The 12,307-nt window shown below is 29.0% G+C and overlaps 1 long non-coding RNA gene across 9 annotated transcripts; it reads right to left on the minus strand.

Annotated features, from left to right (window-relative positions):
• Window positions 1-5,490: 5,490 nt before the first annotated feature.
• Window positions 5,491-12,207, minus strand: LOC148936677 (uncharacterized). Of its 9 annotated transcripts, none has more exons than XR_016139161.1 (5): window positions 11,924-12,207; window positions 7,551-7,846; window positions 7,318-7,348; window positions 6,622-6,795; window positions 5,491-5,609 (listed from the first exon to the last, which is right to left on the minus strand). It is a non-coding gene; the product is annotated as an uncharacterized LOC148936677 (long non-coding RNA). The 9 variants fall into 9 exon arrangements; XR_016139160.1 differs by having other exon boundaries at window positions 6,622-6,830; XR_016139159.1 differs by having other exon boundaries at window positions 6,622-6,855.
• Between the last annotated feature and the right edge of the window lie 100 nt (window positions 12,208-12,307).

The following is a 12,307-nucleotide window of genomic DNA, read 5'->3' on the forward strand; positions in this document are numbered from 1 at the left end:
TTCCACCCTTTTCATATTTTTCCATTTTGATTTCGTTAAAATCCAACCTGAAGATATTTAAGTACTATTTACTATGTCTACATCGTCTTCGCAAAATTTTCAAAGTGTGAGCTTAATATTAATTTAATGTATTAAATAGAAAACTATTGAGTAAAACAATGTAATTATTGAGGGGTATAAATATTTTTGATCGTATCAAAGTAAAAACGCATTCGATCTATTGCTAATACAAGTTAAAGGTTTTTATTTTTATACACCGCACAATCCCGGCAGCTAATGAATGCCTCGTGTCAAGCTGGAATGTTAATCGGCTAGAATTCATCAATCACTACTACGAAGAAAATATGGAACGATGTAATTTACGAAAACTAATCAGATAACCGCGCGTTAGAAACCGGGGAAGGATAGAACTCATAATTGACATAATTAGCATATTGCAAAAAGCGACGAAGATATTGTTTCCTCTGATGTTTTCTTGTTCTTATTCGTGTAATCGATAGGTCTGACTTCCTCCAGCTGATGAAATTGGTAATTACTCCCGTCGATATATATCTGACGTTTAAAGCGAACGCGAAAACGGTTCCTGCACTTGCGTTATCTTAATCAGTATATCGCTTGGAAGCGATTATCTCGTCGTCATAAATTGAATATTACGTATGCGCAGAACGGTGAATGCCTTCTCGTAATACGAAATAAAAATTAATCGTTCCTCTACACGAAACAAGATAAGAACAGATCATGTAAGTTAGTATTTTCACTTTCTCAACCGATTAGCTCCTCTCCCTCCTTCAGCATCCGATCAATCGCGGAACGTCGTTTAAAGTGGTGCGGAATTCATGGAATCGGGTCAATAGTTTCGTAAGCCAACTTGCTGCCGCGTGACGGAGAAATACGAACAATGCGCTACGAGAAAAGTAGCGAAGCTATCGCCGCAGTTGGCGTTTCCTCACGGAGCCGTAGCCGCAGTCGTAGTCGTCATCGCTATCGCCGTCGCTACCGCCGCCGCTGCCGCCGCTGCCGCCGCCGCCGCCGCCGCCGCCGCCGCCGCCGCCGTCGGCGAACGATCAGGCTGGCTGGCTGGCTGGCAAGCAGGCAGGCAAGCAGGCAGGCAGGCAGGCAAGCAGGCTGGCTGGCTGGCTGGCTGGCGGTCTGCGCACCCTCTCCCTTCGTGTCACACAAAATCATTAATCTTGCTATGTTTTCTCGCACATTCGAATGTGGATTTAGACTCGAGACGAGACTCTGCGCGAGGATCCCTGGAAACGTACGTAAACGCGTCCAACCGTATCTACGCCGCGCGGCCGTTTGTCTCCATCTGAGCGACTCCTCCACTCCGCCACTCGAACCAGAATGGCGAGTCTGGTGACGGGAACGTCCGGCGAACATCACGATCCGATGTTCGTAACGATAACTCCCGGTGCGAGGTATGCTTTGCATGTAGGTAGGTATACTGATACTGATGCTTCCTGCACCGGGAAGAACATGCAAGCGCGATTGAATCTTTCACATTGGTTCTATGTACGTCATGTTATTAGTCAGAATCAGAAATGGAAGTTATTAAAACAACGTTTAATAGAATATCACTTGCAAAAATGATTTGTCGTGTATAATCGAATTCGTTGAACATGGGGGTAATTTCAATAACTGGTTATTAATGTTACATTTTTATCGTATTGTAACGAAGTTATTATCCTCTGTTCATTGAAGAAATTCTATGAAAATTAAACATTCATGTAATACCCGCACACATACATATACATACATAAATCACTTAATTGAATATTAATTTAGAATAAAGTAAATAAAGTAAGAACATAATTGCAATAAGCTGTAAAAAATATCAACATTAAGTTACAAATTAATCATTTCATTATAAACATAATTGCTATATTATAATTATACATGTTTAATAAATAATTAAATAAAACGCATTAAATGTATTTTATATCTTTACACTTTTTTACTTTATATCTATTACAAATTATTAAAATTAATATTTTTTGTTTAAGAAAAAATATGTTATCTATTATTTAAAAAATTCATATCAGTATAAATAAATATCAGCATCTTTATTTACAATTAAAGAAATTTTAACTCGTATTTGCCATCAGTTGGGAATCGCTGATTTACGTGAGGCGGTAGCGTTTTTCCCCATCGTGTCATTATGAAACTACTCTTTTTTTATCCATTAAATTATGCTACGAGTGAAAAGTGGGCAGTCCACTCGATTGGTAATTACACCTGTGTATGCACTTCATTAGCACTTATGAGTAGTTGCGTAACGACTGGCATGTCATTTTAATATGAACACGATCAGAGATTAATGGATTTGCTTCAGCCTTTACAGAAAGATTCAAGAAATCGTGCATCCGTATGTGATAGATGTCTATTCAATACATAGTCGTTGGAAGGATGTAAGATGATAAAATTATATGATACAAAAGTATAAAAAAAAACATGTCGTATCTTTAGATTGGAATATTAAACAATATTTACAGCATATTTATCAAAGAAAATTACGTAGCTAATGTTGTACAGTGATGTGTAACTATATATGTCTTTATTAAAAATAAAACTTTTAAAGTATGCTTATGTAATCTTAAACTTGTTTTTTTACATTAACTATAATTAAATTGTTTAATAGCATATTAAAACTGAACAACATGTATTTAAATAACATTGAAAAGCAATAATGTAATTTTATAAATTGTTGAAATATTGTATTATAAAATTTGCATACAGAAATTATAAAAAAATTTTATTTTTTTATAAAAAATAATCTAAATAATAAATTAAAAATAATATATAATAGTAAAAACATTCCAAACCTTTTAATAAGCAACCTCTTAGCAACTAATTGTTAGTAAGTAAATTCTGTTAAATAATTTACTTTTAAAACACCTTACTGTGAACACTTGTTACTACTTATTTTCAAATTTAAATTTTATAAATATTGTAAAAATATTTTTTTTGATATTGATTATAAATATTAATTACATATAAATATAATTAGTATAAATATTAATTATATATAAATTTTGAATCTACCTGTATGTAAAGAACGAGGAGAATGTACAGTTTAATACGCGCGTTGTATGAGTGAACTTATGTGCAACAGGTCATGCTAGACGTAGCAGTTCATCATCAACAGTGCTACATGCTACATACATGCAACCAAATCCATGGACGTAATGACATTCATTAATTCTTTTTTACATATATTTGTTGTTTTTGTCGTTATTAATTCATCCATGATATGCAGAAGTAAATCCAAAAATATTTTAACGATCTAATTGTAACTATTTAATTAGTATATTTAGTCATGTAACTATTTAATTAGTATATTTAGTCATGTAACATGTACTAATACACACACACACACACACACACACACACACACACACACACACACACACACACACACACATACGCGTGCGCGCGCGCGGATACATGAAATATTTGTATAATTATATAATTATGTAAAGTTCGTATAATTTTCAGTCGATTTATATTATTGATATAATCGCGAGCTAGAGTTCTCATATATACATGCAACATATTCATTACAACATACATTACAACATACATATATAAACATTTTAAAAACTTTTTAATGACATAATATTAATATTAATATTTATCGCAATTTAATATTAATATTTATCGCAATAAAAATCTATCAAATTTAAGAATGCTTATTTGTAATATTTAAATGCTTAATGTTTTAAGTTAAATATGATAATGTTTTAGATTTCTGTATAATTTAAAATAAACATTGATATTCTCTTATTTAAAGATCACTGTTGCTTTGTATGCACCACACAAACCTCTCTAGAACCGAATTTGTCGCCTCTTATCAAACAAATTCGGATCTACAGGGTAGATGTAGAGCATTAACTGGGCTTTCTTGTACGGCACGTCATTTATAGCTTTATCATTTTCTTTCTTATATATTAAAAATACTTAACGTATACGTGCTTTTAACTTCTTTGTTCCGCCCAGTATGTGATCGTCAGTAGACTTCGCAGGTATCATCTTAGGAACCTGAAAATATTTCCCTATTAATATCAATTTCTATACTTTGATTTTAAACAAACACACAGAATAAGTAAGTATAACAATTTTGGTCATTGAGCAGATTATTTAATTAATATTAATTTAAAAATTATAAATGATACACTTGAAAGTTTCTTATTCCAAATGCATTTTTATACAGTTTTATCCGTTTCTTATTATACAACTTGTATAACATTTTTTATAAGCTTTTAATGTAATTATATCATAAAAGCTTAAGTTCCGTTATGAATGTATTATGTATTCCACGATATTGTACTGCAATCATTTATAAATATGCATGTACATTTTTATATTTTCAATAATTTATACTGGATTAGCGATGTTTCTGTGTATATTTCTAGGAATAAATATCGTTGAAGTTATACAGAATATAGTTAATTTCAAATTAACGTGCTCACAGGTTTACGAAGTGCACAGTCATATGGAAGCTTAGGTATGCCGAGTCACTCCTCAAGAAAATGAGGTAGAGCCTACTTTCAACAAACTCTAGGTAAACTTTGAAAAATATTATCGTCAAAAATGTTAAATTAATAAAATTAATCACAGTGAACGTTGTATGAGGCACGCGATGTCCTTTCTTTTAATAAAATTAATTTTCGAAATACATTTACATATATTACGTGAAGTAATGTAAGTTTATAATAAAAACACTAAATTTTCATCAATCATATATTCAATTATATATTTAATTATTTCTTATATGCTTTAGTTTCTGATATTAATTTAATAAGAGGAAAAAAAATTATTTTTAAATAATATTTTTAATAGTTTTATTTTAATAGTTTTTTAATAATATTTGTTGCTATACAATGTATTACCGCTGTTACTTTTTACGTAATACAATTAATGCAATAGTTTATGTTATGTTTCATTATTTTTAATGACACAACATTTATTTTTATCTATTTTTTTTTAATCTTAATAATCTTAATTTGTCTTTTTTAGAGAAAATTTCGTAAAAAGCTACAAAAATATTTTTTATAAATATTTATATTACTTTATTTAAAAATGTTTTTATAAATATTTATATTAAATATGCAAATTAATTGATAGCGTATAAATATATGTAATCTTATGTTTGTATGTAATATTTGCAACATATAAGTAATTGTTATGTGATAGCTCTCGTTCAAAGACCTGCCTTAACAAATTATACGCTATCGAGGGACAAATATTGTAACCGTTGCTTTCAGTATTTAGATACGCTGTTATAGATAAACTCTGTTATGTCACTTGACACGCTTCGTAAGTGAATATCGTACTGGGTTATCTCAGTGACAATGATCACATTACACCTGCACTACCAATGATGATTGATGCTCGTCCCTGGGATTGAAACCACCTGAGCGTTAACGGCTCAAGGATGACACAGCTGAATGTAGCAAGGTCGCGTTCTCCTTGATTTTCTTCTCCTTCTTCTTCTTCTTCATCTTCTTAGCGGTACAGCTCCTTTTATTCCTGTACGCGTGTCGACGTACCTTTCATTTCCAGGTTACTTGGTCATGTCGCGTACGTAGGCTATTTGAACGTAACTAATGAAAAGAATACTTTTATTAGAATACATAAATATCATCATTAAAAATATTAATATACAATATAATATTTAAAAAATATATATTTTGACAATAATATTATTATTTCTAATACATTTACGTAATAAGGAATATGAAATAAGAAGCACAATAATATTTAAATAAATTAATTCTTTTTTATATCATAAAAGAGATTAAGTTCTTAAAGATGCGTCAAGTATCCTAATAAAATCGGCAGATGATGTTAATCCTTTTAAATGACCGCTTCCGAATTCTAATCCGGATTAAGGAATTCGAAAATACCTGACTTACTCAAAATATTTCACACCCTTCAACTTATAAAGCTTATAATAGTAAACTTAGCTACTGGTATAAGAGAATTGTGTCTATTTTAAGGATCAAGTTGTTATACACACACGAAGTAATATTAGGTATAAAATCATCACAACAGAATAGAAATACAAATTTGAAAAGAAAAATAATATTATTCTGTTTTAATAATATAATAATTTTTTTTTATAATAGAAATATATCTTTAACATATACAAATTAACTTGCTAAACTGGATATTTAAATATTTAGTTTGAAAAATATTCAAGATATTCAAATATTCAGTTGTTTGAAAAAATTATCTAAAATTGTAATAATGTTAAATCTGTCTTATCAATCTTATATCTTTACATTATCATTTAAATTAAATTTTTCATTAAATAAATTATGGAATTGACCAATATTTCTAATAATCTCTAAAAAATTTATTTTAATTAATATGTCTTTATAAATAATCTTTGCCACTAATAATATGTTGTTTTTGTATAATATGTAGTTTATGTTTTATGTAACATTCTGCGGCTGACTTTACCGACACATGACGTAACACAAGAATCTAAAATTCCCTAGATAAAGATTTTTATCATATTATTTTTTATAATTTTTTAAAGTTATTTGTTTTAATTTTTTCAAAAATTTTTTTTCATTTAATAAATACATCTTTAAAATAGCATATACTTACTATTTTCAAGTAATCGATTAGATTTCGAGTTCATTACATCCGTGGAGATAAGCCACAGAAAAGTTGTAGTGGGGATGATCATCGACAATAAGACGAGAGCGTATTTGAGTTTCGTAGGCAAGCAGCCTTCCTTTTATCGACCCGAGCATTTCGTCCGCCCCCAGGACGCCATTACTGAATATCATTTACATGACGTGTACATTTACACCCTGTGATCAAAATCTCTGTCTTTTGCTGTACACATCAAAATCTCTATCTTTTGCTGTACAATTTTTGACATAAAAATGATTATATCGTTAAAATTTTCTAATCAGCTTGTTAAATAAATAATTCAATATAATAATTCAATTATAAGATATTTTTTAAAATATATGTTATATACATTAAAAATATGTAGTTTAAACTAAATTTTCTATTAAAAGAAAAATGTTGTTACATTAAAAATTTAATTAACATAAGCAATTGACTTTTCTTTATTATTTCTTTAAATGTATCAAATGTTTTCTTTATCAAATATATACGTTATTTGAAAATCATCCTTGTAATAAATATTAAATTATTTTTGTAATAATTCTTATGCATGCATGGTGACAGCATACATAATGTATAAAAAATATTCTTGTAACTAGGCACATGTATATTTAAAATTTTTCTTATTACGTATAGTATTTATAAAGCTTCATATAATAAACTTACCATCACAGGAACGGTATCAGATGCGAAATATCTAAAAATCCGCGAAATGATAGAAAGTATTGGTTGATGCAACATATCATATTACTGATTATAAATACTGTAAGGACAAATAGATAAATCAGATTACAAAAATGAATGAATATAGTAAATATTTTTCTCATAAATTTATTATACTGAGGATAACTACCATATTTATATTACGTTTATTATAGTTTATGCCGACGATTACTTACATATTCTTCCGCGAGTAAGTAGCTCATAGATACGTTTTAATAGGAAGAGTAATCGTTGCTTGATTACTACTCTCTAACACAAGGAAAGCCTCCGGCTTGTTTCATGGCCGGACGGAACGTCATGGCTGAACCAACGAATAAACCAATAAACGGGGCAACCATCTGCTTGCCAGCCGGCATCTTTCCCTTTCCTCTTGCTCCCCTGGCCGTTCCACTGCTCCATTCTTCTCCCCTCGTGTTTCTTCCCCTTTGTCCCTCTTCACCTCCTACCTCCTTCAACACCATTTTATGCGATCCTGAAATGAAATCCACGTGAGGGCTTGCAGCATCCGTAAAGAACTCACACGGCTTTTGTACCACGATAATAAGCGAATCCACCTACAATAGTGAACCTTTATCAAAGTAACTTGATACATTTAAGTCAAAGAATGACAATTTTTAATCAATCCAATGATTATCGTTTCTTATTAAATATCATAATTCTTATAAAATTATAAATAATGAAAACTTGTAAAATAATTGTGAAATAGTGAAAACTTGTGATAATATAAGTAATGTATTTCGTAATATAAATTCAGAAAACAACATTGATTAATTTTTAATTGTTCATTTTGAGATAGATAAATAATAATGTATAAATAAAATTAAAATTATTTGTCTATCACACTTAATAAAAATAGTTGTGTTCAATAATATTATGTTATGATGTATTTTGTTAATATATAGAAAATATCATTACATATCAAAATTATAAAAAATACTAATTTTAACATAACAATAATCATAAAATATTATCTTATAATGTAAGAGCAAGAATTTAGGAAGCATTCGCGTATGCACACGGAAAGAATACTTTTGCTGGCAAATCTAAAAATTTGGCTAGATACAGATCTGAAAACAATTTTGTAAATCGGGCCTTCAAAATTATTATATATGATGTTCAAATTGATTGTTAAAAGATCAAACATTTTTGCAGTATTATCATTATATTTAAGTGTTCTACAAAATAATTTTGATGAGCCAACAAAATTATTTTCAGATCTATATCTGTCAAATTTTTAGATTTGCCAACAAAAGTGTTCTTTCCGTGCACAAATTGTGTAGGATCTCGAAGACAAAAACTTTAAAGAAGTTGAAAATACGCAGCAGGTTGACTATGAAACCGAAGGTCAAATAGGTCGCCATTATCCAAGATCTATTACCTACGGACCGTGATACCTGCTCCGATACCGAAAAAAGAAAAATGTCAAAAGAACAGAGCTGTTCCCTATAAAGAAATTTCAAATAACTCTTATGAGGCTCTTATGAGGAATTGGATAATATTTTTGAATGAACGTATCAAAGTTATTCATATCTTCATTTTAATTATTCGTATTTTATTCATAATTTATTCATATACTATTGTTTAATAATTAATAATAATTATTTAAAAAGAATACGTAGTTTTATATATATATATATCTTAAATATAAATTTATATATTCAATATGCAAGATTACTTATATTTATTATGTCTATAAAAAAATTTCCGCAATTATAGTAAGAAAATAATATCATTATGATAGTTTTAAAAAATAAAGTCAACTGTATGGTTGCCAGTAAAAAAATTAACAAGACCTTGTTGCATCTCCTATCTACAGTATGACATCATTCCTTACGGAAATGTGTTAATTTATGATACCAGTGCTTTAATCTAACCATTATTGGGAGTTACAAAGTGAATGGAGCGTTAATAAGTGGAAAATTGTTATAGTATATCAAGTTACAGGTATCAAGTAATTTTATATTAAGTTATATTAAATCCTATATTAAATCCTAATTTATTTTATATTATTTCTAAAAACTTTTTAATTAAATCTCGAAATAATATATTTATATACATCTTTCAAATTATGTGATTATTATTATTACTTTTAATTTAAAGTTATAAAAATCAGAAATTAAATTCAGAATAACTTAAAATATTAATTATATATTAGTATGAAATTATTTTTAGTAATATAAAATAAGAATGATAAAAAAACTAGAGTACATGCGTGCTTGACACGTGCTATTTGATTGTGTTTAGTGGTAACATCCCCATTAAATATATGGCAATCACGGTGACCATACTTCTCACAAGACAGACATCGATCACTTAACGCTTTGTCGTGTCACGCTACCTCTTGTTCATTCACTGCCACTTTATAGTCGCACACAAACACACATATGTACATACGCGCTTTCTCTTTTTCTCTCGATGTAATTTATATTATATTTTAAAAAAATGACATTTATCAAAATAAGATGTTTCTACATTTAATAAATTATATATTTTTTTTAAATGAATATTGATATGAGAAAATTCAAGACAGAATTATCAAAAAATTAATTAACTTGCAATCATATGTTTTATTTAATTATTTATATTTGAATAATATGTATTATATGTATTATATATTTTAGAGAGATTTCACTTAAAAACAGTTACAAGATATAAATTACTATTCTAGAGATAAATTTTTTTTTAGTAAGATACTCAACAAGTTTTAGAGATTGGAAGGTTAGATATGGAATGTGGATGTTGTAAGTCCTTGGTTGGACTTACGGATTCACAGCCGGTTGTGCACACATGCTTGTTTCAAATTTTACACGCTTTTGTAGAGAATTGAGAAGGACATTCATTTATTTTCACATTCATTAGACATGTGTTTCATAAAAACTCACAAATATATAACATAAATTAATATTTTAAATATATAAAAGATATTTTGCTTTCTCTCAAATTTTTTGTAAAAAAATAATATTCAAATAAATTCCTCTATATATATATATATGAGATTAATATATATCGAATTAACATCGTGTTTATTGAAATAATCAGAGATTTAATCTATGTATTATATTATTATATTATGAATATGATAGAGTATTAAAAACCACAATTGAATCAATAATTTATTCATATACAACAATACTTTTAATTACTTGCAGAGTATACAGAATTGAAACAAACAGATTAAATAAATTGTAACGTCCAAGATTTTTTTCATAGTTCTCTCTTTATACAACTAAATTAATTATAAATTCCACTAATCTTATATTGCAATATTATTTTATGTATAAAAATGAATCATAAATATTCTATACGGATTCGTTGTAAATTTCATGAAAGTATATAACGATTTGTAATAATTTTCATTGTGAAATTAAGTATACATATATAGATATTACTATTGCAAGCCACAAACTAAAACGGAATTGTGTTGTGGGTGAGGAACACTGTGCAAATCGATCGGCATCCCGCCAGATTGCGAGAGGCTATATGGGAATCGCAAAATTCGCCACCGTCGGCGCCACCACGGCGGTACCTTTTACATGTCGGAATATATTTCGTATGGCTACCGATATCATGCTAATGATATTTATTTTCATATCTAAGGTACGCCAGTACAACATCTGAGAGATGTTAATAAAGAGAAAACTCAAATATTATATTCCATAATCTTGCATATTTCAAATTTTGAATGACTGAGGGAAGATTTGTGTTTTGTTTCTTTTATGAATTACAGAATATTTTAACTATTGATAATTAAATAAAATTATTTTTTTGATGTTATTAATTTACCTGATTAATTTACCTGAGAAATAATGCATTATACAATTAATACAGGATTTTAAGCATTAAGTTGTACTTTGATCTGTCACGCTTTGGTATGTCATAAATGACTTGACAGTATTTAACTTAATAATTGAATTCTAGCTCTCTTATTTGTAAAGCAAAGCATATATAATAGTTTATTCTTATTGTAAACATATTGTATTAAATGTATTGTGATAAATAAAATCAAAATTTCGTTATTTTTTTATTCATCAAAAAAGGAAATGCAACAATAAATCTACTTGATTTTGTATGTTATGAAACAAACACATACAACAAATAAATACATAAATTTTACATATTATTTATGTATCAATAATATAATTACACAAATTAAAAAATTTTCATTATACAAGTTTTGAAAGAAATACATCAGACAAAGAATATTATTCATTATTATTTAGTCCTAACATGTGCATAATCTTTCTTGCGTGTAAAAACAAATTATTTTTTTGCGTTTGTAGCTGCTATTTTCAATTTTCATTTGATAAAAATAGATAGAATAGATAATAATACGATGCGCATACAAACTTTTCTTTTCTTTTGATTAAATTCATTTATTATAGCTTTATCATAGGAATTAAAATATATTGCATTTTTATAGACCTTAATACAGAGCTTTGTGTGATTTGTTGGTTTGGCATATCGCTAAATTTTGGTACACGCCGTTTTTGTCACAGATAATAATGATTTGATTTTAAGAACAAAAAGAGAAAAGAAAATGAAAACTCACCAGTAATTACTTGTAAATATATCTCCTTAACGACACTAGACATTTTATGTTATTGCACTGATTTATCACAAAACTACTTTCATTCCATGAACGCACAGGCGTCTATAAAAGAACGAATCTCCAAATTGGGGATGAAAATGCGCACAAATCGACGCTGGGCGTCGCCATCGTAGGGATGGAACAGTGAGGACGCGGCAAGGTGGTGAATTCAGGGTTAGAGAGTGGGGAGGATTCGAAAGTCGAGCAAAGAGCTTCGTGTCCGACCGCTGCTACGGCGACCTGCAGACTGTTCTGTCGAGCGACCTCGGCTCTCCTCGGTTACGAACAGTCATTAACATAAATTGTCTTCGGTGACAGTTACCACCACCATCTCTCTATAGTATC

The sequence above is a fragment of the Pogonomyrmex barbatus genome, unplaced genomic scaffold (assembly GCF_055798465.1).
Source record: "Pogonomyrmex barbatus isolate J1 unplaced genomic scaffold, ASM5579846v1 scaffold2, whole genome shotgun sequence".
NCBI classification, from domain to species: domain Eukaryota; kingdom Metazoa; phylum Arthropoda; class Insecta; order Hymenoptera; family Formicidae; genus Pogonomyrmex; species Pogonomyrmex barbatus.